At 52.1% G+C, this 13,556-nt stretch overlaps 1 protein-coding gene across 1 annotated transcript in view; it reads left to right on the forward strand.

Moving 5' to 3' along the window:
* Positions 1-13,556, forward strand: part of NPHS1 (NPHS1 adhesion molecule, nephrin) — a 78,478-nt gene that overhangs the window by 45,898 nt on the left and 19,024 nt on the right. The gene's annotated exons all lie outside the window — the stretch shown is intronic.

Genomic DNA, 13,556 nt, shown 5'->3' on the forward strand with positions numbered 1-13,556 from the left:
ATAGAGCACTATTACTGTGAGGGACTCACTATAGAGCACTATGACTGTGAGGGTCTCGCTCTAGAGCACTATTACTGCGAGGGACTCGCTCTAGAGCACTATTACCGCGAGGGACTCGCTCTAGAGCACTATTACTGCGAGGGACTCGCTATAGGCCACTTTTACTGCGAGGGACTCGCTCTAGAGCACTATTACTGCGAGGGGCTCGCTCTAGAGCACTATTACTGTGAGGGACTCACTATAGAGCACTATTACTGTGAGGGACTCGCTATAGGGCACTATTACTGTGAGGGGCTTGCTATAGAGAACTATTACTGTGAGGGACTCTCTATAGAGCATTATTACTGTGAGGGACTCGCTCTAGAGCACTATTACTGCAAGGGACTCGCTCTAGAGCACTATTACTGCGAGGTACTCGCTATAGAGTACTATTACAGTGAGGGGCTTGCTATAGAGAACTATTACTGTGAGGGACTCTCTATAGAGCACTATTACTGCGAGGGACTCGCTCTAGAGCACTATTACTGTGGGGGACTCACTATAGAGAACTATTACTGTCAGGAACTCGCTATAGAGCACTATTACTGTGAGGGACTCGCTATAGAGCACTATTACTGCGAGGGACTCGCTCTAGAGCACTATTACTGCGAGGGACTCGCTCTAGAGCACTATTACTGTGAGGGACTCGCTATAGAGTACTATTACTGTGAGGGGCTTGCTATAGAGAACTATTACTGTGAGGGACTCTCTATAGAGCACTATTACAGTGTGGGACTCACTATAGAGCACTATTACTGTGAGGGACTCACTATAGAGAACTATTACTGTGAGGGACTCGCTATAGAACACTATTACTGTGAGGGACTCGCTATAGAGCACTATTACACTGAGGGACTCGCTATAGAGCACTATTACTGCGAGGGACTCACTCTAGAGCACTATTACTGCGAGGGACTCGCTCTAGAGCACTATTACTGCGAGGGACTCGCTCTAGAGTACTATTACTGCGAGGGGCTTGCTATAGAGAACTATTACTGTGAGGGACTCTCTATAGAGCACTATTACTGTGAGGGACTCACTATAGAGCACTATTACTGTGAGGGACTCGCTATAGAGTACTATTACTGTGAGGGGCTTGCTAGAGAGAACTATTACTGTGAGGGACTCTCTATAGAGCACTATTACTGTGAGGGACTCACTATAGAGCACTATTACTGTGAGGGACTCACTATAGAGAACTATTACTGTGAGGGACTCGCTATAGAGCACTATTACTGTGAGGGACTCGCTATAGAGCACTATTACTGCGATGGACTCGCTCTAGAGCACTATTACTGCGAGGGACTCGCTCTAGAGCACTATTACTGCGAGGGACTCGCTCTAGAGCACTATTACTGCGAGGGACTCGCTCTAGAGTACTATTACTGTGAGGGGCTTGCTATAGAGAACTATTACTGTGAGGGACTCTCTATAGAGCACTATTACTGTGAGGGACTCACTATAGAGCACTATTACTGTGAGGGACTCACTATACAGCACTATTACTGTGAAGGACTCGCTATAGAGCACTATTACTGCGAGGGACTCGCTCTAGAGCACTATTACTGCGAGGGACTCGCTCTAGAGCACTATTACTGCGAGGGACTTGCTATAGAGCACTATTACTGTGAGGGACTCGCTCTAGAGCACTATTACTGTGAGGGACTTGCTATAGAGCAGTGTTACTGCGAGGGACTCACTATAGGGCACTATTACTATGAGGGACTCACTATAGAGAACTATTACTGTGAAGGACTCGCTCTAGAGCACTATTACTGTGAGGGACTTGCTATAGAGCAGTATTACTGCGAGGGACTCACTATAGGGCACTATTACTGCGAGGGACTTGCTATAGAGCACTATTACTGCGAGGGACTCACTATAGGGCACTATTACTGCAAGGGACTTGCTATAGAGCACTATTACTGTGAGGGACTCGCTTTAGAGCACTATTACTGTGAGGGACTCGCTATAGAGAACTATTAGGCCTCATGTCCACGGGGAAAATAAGATCCACTGCAGATTCTCCATGTAGAATCTGCAGCGGGTCCCTCCTGCCCCGCGGACATGAGCGCCGAAAATAAGAATTTAAAAGCATTTACCTATCCGGCGCGGGCGGGGAATGTCAGCTGTTCCTCACGGCCGGATCTTCTTTTTCGGCCGGCGGATGAATTCCTCACGCCGGCGGCACGTCGCCGGCACGTCGTCGACGTGCCGCGCGCATGCGCCGGGCACATCCGCCGAGCCGAAGCAAGGAAGATGCGGCCGTGAGGAAGAGGAGACCTTCCCGGTCCGCTACGGATGGTAAATACTTTAAATTCCTATTTTAGGTCTCCCGCGGATCCGGACGGCTTCCATAGGCTTCAATAGAAGCCCGCGGGAGCCGTCCCCGCGGGAGACCCGCACGAAAATAAAGCATGGTCCAGATTTTTCCATGCTCCATTTTTTTTAAAATCCCTTTTATTGACGATCCGCGGGTATTTATCTACCCGCGGGTGGTCAGTGCATCCCTATGGGATGCGGATCCGCATGCGGGAGATCCGCTGCGGATCTTAAATCATATTTTGCCCGTGGACATGAGCCCTTACTGTGAGGGACTCGCTCTAGAGCACTATTACTGCGAGGGACTCGCTCTAGAGCACTATTACTGCAAGGGACTCGCTCTAGAGCACTATTACTGCGAGGGACTCGCTATAGAGCACTATTACTGTGAGGGACTCGCTCTAGAGCACTATTACTGCGAGGGACTTGCTACCGAGCACTATTACTGCGAGGGACTCGCTCTAGAGCACTATTACTGTGAGGGGCTCGCTCTAGAGCACTATTACTGTGAGAGACTCGCTATAGAGCACTATTACTGCGAGGGACTCGCTATAGAGCACTATAACTGTGAGGGACTCCATATAGAGCACTATTACTGCTAACTAGAGATGAGCGAGCACCAAAATGCTCGGGTGCTCGTTACTCGAGACGAAGTTTTCGCGATGCTCGAGGGTTCGTTTCGAGTAACGAACCCCATTGAAGTCAATGGGCGACCCGAGCATTTTTGTATATCGCCGATGCTCGCTAAGGTTTTCATTTGTGAAAATCGGGGCAATTCAAGAAAGTGATGGGAACGACACAGCAACGGATAGGGCAGGCGAGGGGCTACGTGTTGGGCTGCATCTCAAGTTCACAGGTCCCACTATTAAGCCACAATAGTGGCAAGAGTGCCCCCCCCCTCCCAACAACTTTTACTTCTGAAAAGCCCTCATTAGCATGGCATACCTTTGCTAAGCACCACGCTACCTCCAACAAAGCACAATCACCGCCTGCATGACACTCCACTGCCACTTCTCCTGGGTTACATGCTGCCCAACCCCCCCTCCCCCCGCACGACAGTGTCCACAGCGTACACCAAATTGTTCCTGCCCAGCCTTCAGCTGCCCTCATGCCACGCCACCCTCATATCTATTTATAAGTGTGTCTGCCAGAGGAACCGCAGGCACACACTGCAGAGGGTTGGCATGGCTAGGCAGCGACCCCCCCATAAAAGGGGCGGGCCGATAGTCCACAATGCTGTACAGAAGCAATGAGAAATCCAATCCTGTGCCACCTCCATCTGGAGCTGCACACGTGGGCATAGCAATGGGGAACCTATGTGCCACAAACTATTCATTCTGTCAAGGTGTCTGCATGCCCCAGTCAGACCGCGGTTTTTTATAAATAGTCACAGCCAGGTCCAACTCCGCAATGGGAATTCCCTGTGGACCCACAGCATGGGTGGCTCCCTGGAACCCACCGGCGGTACATAAATATATCCCATTGCAGTGCCCTACTCAGCAGAGCTAACATGAGATACAATACAGGTGAGCTTCGGCCCACACTGCATGCCCCAGTCAGACTGGTAATATGTACCTTAACAGTAACCTCGTTGGTGGTAATGTGGTGGTGACTGCGGACCTGGTAGCGCGGTTTTATGTAGTTGATTTTCGGAATGTGGCCAGGATTAAGTGGGCCGTGGCGGGGGGGATGGTGGTGGTGCTCTCTTGTTGTGTCGTTAAAGGTGAAATTCTTGGACTGCCACCAGACGGACCAATGCAAAGGTATTTGCCAAGAATGTTTTCATTGTTGGAGGAGGAGGGGGATGTTTTGGAGGCACTATGTGTCCTCTACACGTGTCTGTGGTTATATGCACCTTAACAGTAACAGCGTTGGTGGGAAATGGCCTCGCCGCCATCATGTCTTTGTGAAGCCTCTGTTTCCACACCCCAGTGACATACCATTAGCAGCGGTATAGGCAGAGCCCAGAATTATTAACATTTCAGCGGTAGCATTAGGGACAGGCCCCACTAACATATCACTAGCAGCAGTATAGGGGGAGCACAGTCTTAGTTCCATTTCAGTAATAGTAGCACTCAAGACAGGCCCCAGTAACATTCCCATTGCAGCAGTTTAGGGAGATAACAGTCTCTTTCACATTTCAGTAGCTGCAGTATAGACAAGGCCCCAGTTACATTTATGTAGCTAAAGTGTAGGCCAACCCCACACACCTTTCTGTACCATGAGTGCAGGCGAAGAACATAGAAATTACTATGATTACACTGTAGGTGAGGGCCCAAAAAAATTGGTGTACCAACAGTACTAATGTACCTCAGAAAAAATTGGCCATGCCGAACCCAGATGGCAGGTGAAACCCATTAATCGCTTTGGTTAATGTGGCTTAAGTGGTAACTAGGCCTGGAGGCAGCCCAGTTTAACGAAAAATTGGTTCAAGTTAAAGTTTCAACGCTTTTAAGAGCATTGAAACGTATAAAAATTGTTTAGAAAAATTATATGAGTGAGCCTTGTGGCCCTAAGAAAAATTGCCCGTTCGGCGTGATTACGTGAGGTTTCAGGAGGAGGAGCAGGAGGAGGAGGAGGAGGAATATTAGACACAGATTGATGAAGCAGAAATTTCCCCATTTTGGATGGTGAGAGAGAACGATGCTTCCATCCGCGGGTGCAGCCTACGTATTGCTTACGTATCGCTGCTGTCCGCTGGTGGAGAAGAGAAGTCTGGGGAAATCCAGCCTTTGTTCATCTTGATGAGTGTTAGCCTGTCGGCACTGTCAGTTGACAGGCATGTACGCTTATCTGTGATGATTCCCCCAGCCGCACTAAACACCCTCTCTGACAAGACGCTAGCCGCAGGACAAGCAAGCACCTCCAGGGCATACAGCGCGAGTTCAGGCCACGTGTCCAGCTTCGACACCCAGTAGTTGTAGGTGGCAGAGGTGTCACGGAGGACGGTCGTGCGATCGGCTACGTACTCCCTCACCATCCTTTTACAGTGCTCCCGCCGACTCAGCCTTGACTGGGGAGCAGTGACACAGTCTTGGTGGGGAGCCATAAAGCTGTCCAGGGCCTTAAAGAGTGTTGCACTGCCTGTGCTGTACATGCTGCTCGATCTCCGCACCTCCCCTGCTACCTGGCCCTCGGAACTGCGCCTTCTGCCACTAGCGCTGTCAGATGGGAATTTTACCATCAGCTTGTCCGCCAGGGTCCTGTTGTATAGCAACACTCTTGAACCCCTTTCCTCTTCGGGAATGAGAGTGGAAAGGTTCTCCTTATACCGTGGGTCGAGCAGTGTGTACACCCAGTAATCCGTAGTGGCCAGAATGCGTGCAACGCGAGGGTCACGAGAAAGGCATCCTAACATGAAGTCAGCCATGTGTGCCAGGGTACCTGTACGCAACACATGGCTGTCTTCACTAGGAAGATCACTTTCAGGATCCTCCTCCTCCTCCTCCTCCTCAGGCCATACACGCTGAAAGGATGACAGGCAAGCAGCATGGGTACCGTCAGCAGTGGGCCAAGCTGTCTCTTCCCCCTCCTCCTCATCCTCCTCATGCTCCTCCTCCTCCTCCTCCTCCTCAACGCGCTGAGATATAGACAGGAGGGTGCTCTGACTATCCAGCGACATACTGTCTTCCCCCGCCTCCGTTTCCGAGCGCAAAGCATCTGCCTTTATGCTTTGCAGGGAACTTCTCAAGAGGCATAGCAGAGGAATGGTGACGCTAATGATTGCAGCATCGCCGCTCACCACCTGGGTAGACTCCTCAAACTTTCCAAGGACCTGGCAGATGTCTGCCAACCAGGCCCACTCTTCTGAAAATAATTGAGGAGGCTGACTCCCACTGCGCCGCGCAAGTTGGAGTTGGTATTCCACTATAGCTCTACGCTGCTCATAGAGCCTGGCCAACATGTGGAGCGTAGAGTTCCACCGTGTGGGCACGTCGCACAGCAGTCGGTGCACTGGCAGATTAAACCGATGTTGCAGGGTGCGCAGGGTGCGCAGGGTGGCAGCGTCCGTGTGGGACTTGCAGAAATGTGCGCAGAGCCGGCGCACCTTTCCGAGCAGGTCTGACAAGTGTGGGTAGCTTTTCAGAAAGCGCTGAACCACCAAATTAAAGACGTGGGCCAGGTATGGCACGTGCGTGAGGCTGCCGAGCTGCAGAGCCGCCACCAGGTTACGGCCGTTGTCACACACGACCATGCCCGGTTGGAGGCTCAGCGGCGCAAGCCAACGGTCGGTCTGCTCTGTTAGACCCCGCAGCAGTTCGTGGGCCGTGTGCCTCTTATCTCCTAAGCTGAGTAGTTTCAGCACGGCCTGCTGACGCTTGCCCACCGCTGTGCTGCCACGCCGCGCAACACCGACTGCTGGCGACGTCCTGCTGCTGCTGACACATCTAGATTTCGAGACAGAGGTTGCGTTGGAGGAGGAGGAGGGTGCTTTAGTGGAGGAAGCATACACCGCCGAAGATACCACCACCGAGCTGGGGCCCGCAATTCTGGGGGTGGGTAGGACGTGAGCGCTCCCAGGCTCTGACTCTGTCCCAGCCTCCACTAAATTCACCCAATGTGCCGTCAGGGAGATGTACTGGCCCTGCCCGCCTGTGCTTGTCCACGTGTCCGTTGTTAAGTGGACCTTGGCAGTAACCGCGTTGGTGAGGGCGCGTACAATGTTGCGGGAGACGTGGTCATGCAGGGCTGGGATGGCACATCGGGAAAAGTAGTGGCGACTGGGAACTGAGTAGCGCGGGGCCGCCGCCTCCATCATACTTTTGAAGGACTCCGTTTCCACAACCCTATACGGCAGCATCTCAAGGCTGATAAATTTGGCTATGTGGACGGTTAACGCTTGAGCGTGCGGGTGCGTGGCGGCGTACTTGTGCTTGCGCTCAAACACTTGCGCTAGCGACGGCTGGACGGTGCGGTGCGAGACATTGGTGCATGGGGCCGAGGACAGCGGAGGTGAGGGTGTGGGTGCAGGCCAGGAGACGGTAGTGCCTGTGTCCTGAGAGGGGGGTTGGATCTCAGTGGCAGGTTGGGGCAGAGGGGGAGAGGCAGCGGTGCAAACCGGAGGCGGTGAACGGCCTTCGTCCCACCTTGTGGGGTGCTTGGCCATCATATGTCTGCGCATGCTGGTGGTGGTGAGGCTGTTGGTGGTGGCTCCCCGGCTGATCTTGGCGCGACAAAGTTTGCACACCACTGTTCGTCGGTCGTCAGGCGTCTCTGTGAAGAACTGCCAGACCTTAGAGCACCTTGGCCTCTGCAGGGTGGCATGGCGCGAGGGTGCGCTTTGGGAAACAGTTGGTGGATTATTCGGTCTGGCCCTGCCTCTACCCCTGGACACCGCACTGCCTCTTGCAACCTGCCCTGCTGCTGCCCTTGCCTCCCCCTCTGAAGACCTGTCCTGAGTAGGCGTTGCAAACCAGGTGGGGTCAGTCACCTCATCGTCCTGCTGCTCTTCCTCCGAATCCTCTGTGCGCTCCTCCCTCGGACTTACTGCCCTTACTACTACCTCACCGATAGACAACTGTGTCTCATCGTCATCGTCCTCCTCACCCACTGAAAGGTCTTGAGACAGTTGCCGGAAGTCCCCAGCCTCATCCCCCGGACCCCGGGAACTTTCCAATGGTTGGGCATCAGTGACGATAAATTCCTCTGGTGGGAGAGGAACCACTGCTGCCCAATCTGAGCAGGGGCCCGAGAACAGTTCCTGGGAGTCTTCCCGCTCCTGAGCATGTGTCATTGTAGTGGAGTGAGGAGGCTGGGAGGAAGGAGGAGCAGCAGCCAGAGGATTCGGATTTGCAGCACTGGACGGCGCAGAACTGTGGGTGGACGATAGGTTGCTCGAAGCACTTTCTGCCATCCACGACAGGACCTGCTCACACTGCTCATTTTCTAATAAAGGTCTCCCGCGTGGACCCATTAATTGTGCGATGAATGTGGGGACGCCAGAAACGTGCCTCTCTCCTAATCGCGCAGCAGTCGGCTGCGATACACCTGGATCAGGAGTTCGGCCTGTGCCCACACCCTGACTTGGACCTCCGCGTCCTCGGCCGCGTCCATGTCCTCTAGGCCTACCCCTACCCCTCAGCATGCTGTATTACCAGTGATTTGATTTCAAAGCCAGGAAATAAATTGGCGCAAGCCTGCTGTTAAACTTAGCTGGCTGCGTATGATTTTTTTTACGTTCTCCACCCAGCACACACGTACCCAGAACGCTGAGGACTGTCAGAGGCAGGCCAAATAGAATTTTTGCCCTTTTTTTTTAAAGGAAAGGCCCACTGCCTATATTCAATCAATTAATAAATGTGTTGTGTGGCCCTGCTGTGTGTCACAGAACTGCAGTGTTGCACTGTTATTAACTGCAGCAGAGCGGTGATTTCCCAGCCAGGAAATAAATTGGCGCAAGCCTGCAGGCCAAATAGAATTTTTGCCCTTTTTTTTTTTAAAGGAAAGGCCCACTGCCTATATTCAATCAATTAATAAATGTGTTGTGTGGCCCTGCTGTGTGTCACAGAACTGCAGTGTTGCACTGTTATTAACTGCAGCAGAGCGGTGATTTCCCAGCCAGGAAATAAATTGGCGCAAGCCTGCTGTTAAACTTAGCTGGCTGCGTATGATGTTTTTTACGTTCACCACCCAGCACACACGTACCCAAAACGCTGAGGACTGTCAGAGGCAGGCCAAATAGAATTTTTGCCCTTTTTTTTTAAAGGAAAGGCCCACTGCCTATATTCAATCAATTAATAAATGTGTTGTGTGACCCTGCTGTGTGTCACAGAACTGCAGTGTTGCACTGTTATTAAAGGGGTTGTCTCGCGAAACCAAGTGGGGGTATACACTTCCGTATGGCCATATTAATGCACTTTGTAATATACATCGTGCATTAAATATGAGCCATACAGAAGTTATTCACTTACCTGCTCCGTTGCTAGCGTCCTCGTCTCCATGGTTCCGTCTGAATTCGCCGGCAGCTTGCTTTTTTAGACGCGCTTGCGCAGTCCGGTCTTCTCCTTTCAGCACGAGCCGCTTCAGTGTGCTCCCCGCTACAGCTCTTCTGCGCATGCGCAGACGAGCTGTCACTGCTCGGGAGCGCGCTGGAGCGGCCATTCTGTACCTTCCTCTGTTAGAGGAAGGTGCAGAGCCGCCCAGCTGTCCGGAGAAGCCGCCCAGCTGTCCTGCCGTCCAGCTGTCCTGCCGTCCAGGTAAGTGATGGGCCGGGGGGGGGCTGCCGCTGCGTCGGGGGGGGGGGGGCTGCCGCTGCGATGGGGGGGGGCTGCCGCTGCGATGGGGGGGGGGCTGCCGCTGCGATGGGGGGGCTGTCGCTAGGCCGGGGGGGGCTGTCGCTGCGATGGGGGGGCTGTCGCTAGGCCGGGGGGGGGCTGCCGCTGCGATGGGGGGGCTGTCGCTAGGCCGGGGGGGGGTTGCCGCTGCGATGGGGGGGCTGTTGCTAGGCCGGGGGGGGGCTGCCGCTGCGATGGGGGGGCTGTCGATAGGCCGGGGGGGGGGGGGCTGTCGCTAGGCCGGGGGAACTAGCGCTGGGCCAGGGGGGTAAGTGATGGGTCGGGGGTGATGTTCACTGACAGGTGAAGGCCCTGGAGCCCAGCGCTGGGCTCCGGGGCCTTCACCTGGGCTGAGGGTCTAGCGCTGGGGAGCCGGGAGCGTAGCGCTGGGGAGCCGGGGGCTAGCGCCGGTTACCTGCTGCCTGGCGGTGGGTGACTGGTCGGTGGCTGCGGGGCGTCTGGTCGGCGGCTGCGGGGCGTCTGGTCGGCGGCTGCGGGGCGTCTGGTCGGCGGCTGCGCTGCGTCCGGTTGCCATGGAGACACAGCTGGCAGCGTCTCGGGAGCGCGCACGTCTGGCTGCAGCGAGCGACGGGGAAAGAGCCGGCGGCCATCTTGGGGAAACTTTTATAAGTTGCTGAAACGCTGGAACGGTAAGTACAAACCAGCTAGGAAAGTCATTTACAGGGGTAATTAGTAATGTATGTTTAATTAGGGGGACTGGGCAAAAAAAAAAATCACTGCTTCCTCGAGACATCTCCTTTAACTGCAGCAGAGCGGTGATTTCCCAGCCAGGACATAAATTGGCGCAAGCCTGCAGGCCAAATAGAATTTTTGCCCTTTTTTTTTTTAAAGGAAAGGCCCACTGCCTATATTCAATCAATTAATAAATGTGTTGTGTGGCCCTGCTGTGTGTCACAGAACTGCAGTGTTGCACTGTTATTAACTGCAGCAGAGCGGTGATTTCCCAGCCAGGAAATAAATTGGCGCAAGCCTGCTGTTAAACTTAGCTGGCTGCGTATGATGTTTTTTACGTTCACCACCCAGCACACACGTACTCAAAACGCTGAGGACTGTCAGAGGCAGGCCAAATAGAATTTTTGCCCTTTTTTTTTAAAGGAAAGGCCCACTGCCTATATTCAATCAATAAAATATGTCTTCTGGCCCTGCCTACACAATTCTGTCCCTGGAGTATTACTGCAGGGCGCAATGCTCTGCACGGCCGATTTGGAAAAAAAAAAAAAAGTGCAACACTGCTAACAGCAGCCTCCACAGTACTGCACACGGTTAGATGTGGCCCTAAGAAGGACCGTTGGGGTTCTTGAAGCCTACACTAACTCCTAACACTCTCCCTGCCTAACCACCACTTCTGTCCCTGTAGTATTACTGCAGGGCGCAATGCTCTGCACGGCCGATTTGGAAAAAAAAAAAAAGTGCACCACTGCAAAAGGCAGCCTCCACAGTACTGCACACTGTTAGATGTGGCCCTGAGAAGGACCGTTGAGGTTCTTGAAGCCTACACTAACTCCTAACACTCTCCCTACAGCAGCTCCAACACGATACCACTGTCCCTGATCTCTGTCACAAGTGACACACAACGCATCTGAGGCGAGCCGCGGGAGGGGCCAACTTTTATACTCCGGTGACACCTGATCTCCCCAGCCACTCACTGCAGGGGGGTGGTATAGGGCTTGAACGTCGCAGGGGGAAGTTGTAATGCCTTCCCTGTCTTTCAATTGGCCAGAAAAGCGTGCTAACGTCTCAGAGATGAAAGTGAAAGTAACCGAACATCGCGTGGTACTCGTTACGAGTAACGAGCATCCCGAACACCCTAATATTCGCCCGAGCATCAAGCTCGGACGAGTACGTTCGCTCATCTCTACTGCTAACTTTTTTAACCCCTTCATAACCAGGTGATTTCCATGCATATAACCATGGAATCCTATGCTGTCATTATTTTGGGACTAGTTATAAGGAGGTACAAGGGTGACACGCTCTGTGTGTCTCCTGCATTTCTTCATCTAGTAGTGCAGATAACGGTGCAAGTCATCACTGGAAAAAAAAGTACAAAATTAGGGAAGCGCCACAAAAAAATTCCATCTTTACATGTGTTCTCCACGGAGCCCCAGGCTACTATCCATTACTGTCCCGTCTTCCTGAGTTTCTAGGGACCCCGTGAGATGTCAGCGCTCTCAGCTTTCATCGGTATCAGCAGTGACTGCGGCTGCAGCGTCATGAAGATCCATCTGTAAAGTTACTGCTGACAATCCGCAAACAATGAAAGTCAAGGAATAACACACAATCGTGTTTTGCGGCGCGCATCTGGCCTTGTAAAGGTTATGTCAGCTGTCTATGAATGTACATATGCTGCGGCATCAGGTTACCACAGCCGGGTGATGCATTATTCAATAATCTTCAAACCCTTTTAATAAAACATTCTCTCCCCATCGTAGCCCGGAGGTGTTAGTTCTCTGCTGCACCTTACAGAGAAAGCCAATTATCCCCACTGCCTGCTCTTCACGATGGATGCTACAAGAGTGACATCCAGTGGCCAAACTGCAGTATTACACCTCACTGCGCAAAATACACTACAAAGCAGGGCCACATCAGCGTTACGGATGGGCCGCTTCTAAGGGCTCATTCACACGGGCGTATTTGTGCTTTGTGCTATGCGCGCATTTTTTTTTACACACATAACACAGGCAGCTTACTTCCTATTGATTCGTAGTGGGGTATTAAGACTTGCGTTTTACATGCGGGGTGAAAAAAATTGAGGCATGTTCCATTTTCATCCATATTAGGGATTTTTCACAGGGGTCTATTTGCAATTGCGCACGCCATAATGCGATGAACGAGGTAGATAGACGCTCATATTGCCACATTTTATTGTACTTTTTGCGCATGCATGTTATGTTTTTTGCACACGGGACACTGCTAGGATTTAACCCTTTCCAATCCACTGTCTGACGTCTGAAGACCTTCTGATTGAAGCCTGTACAGCTCCAATGTCGGAAGACGTCCGGCGGGGTATTTTTACTGTATATTACTGGCAGCTCTGTTGTCAGGGGCCTCTCCAGCATGTCCCATACCGCAGTACAGGCTCTAGCCAGCAGATGGCGCCATTGTATAATGGCAGAAAGAGAAAGCCCCCTAGGAAACCCTGAATCCAAAATTGGATTGCAAAGGGTTAAAAGGCTATTTAGCCGAATGAGGTCCAGATGTGATCTTTCTGTCTCAGAATTGCGCAGGTTATTGCGCTTTGTACACTTGCCATGGACTTTTTTCGGGACCTCTTGTGCACAAATCCGGACAAAAATAGGGCATGCTGTGTTTTTTCCGCACGTGCGCAATGCATGTGCAGAAAAGGAAATGAGAAGCAACCAATTAACATCAATGGGGTCTATTCCCTGCGTACGGTACGTGCAAATTTTGTGCACGCAAATACGGCCGTGTGAAGTCCTCATGTCCACTGGAAAAATAGAATTAGCATATCCGCGTGTTTTTCCGTGGGTGAGATCCGCAGTTCTATGTGCCCATAGGGAATCATTGGCCATCCACGGTCAATTAAATTGAATTTACCACCCGCGGATGTGATTTAATTCTCTGCCCGTATTAAAGGTCCCTTTGGGGGGCTTCGCAAATGCTTTTGCGCTTGTAACATTTAAGGAATAGACCCCATTGATTTCAGAGGGTTTGTACACATATTTTGCCCGCATATTTCACACGTGCAAAAAAAACCGCAGCATGTTTAACGTCTGTGCGCATTTGCACTCCTATAGTCCCTATAGAAGTCTATAGGGTTGCGCAAATCTGTTTGCTACACGCAAGGAGATGCGCAACACGCTGTGCAATTCCACTTGGAAAAGAGCGCATCTGGAACTCATTAGCCATTTAAATCCGGGCGCGTTTCGCCAGCACATGCGC

This window comes from Eleutherodactylus coqui, chromosome 6, assembly GCF_035609145.1.
Source record: "Eleutherodactylus coqui strain aEleCoq1 chromosome 6, aEleCoq1.hap1, whole genome shotgun sequence".
Lineage (NCBI taxonomy): Eukaryota > Metazoa > Chordata > Amphibia > Anura > Eleutherodactylidae > Eleutherodactylus > Eleutherodactylus coqui.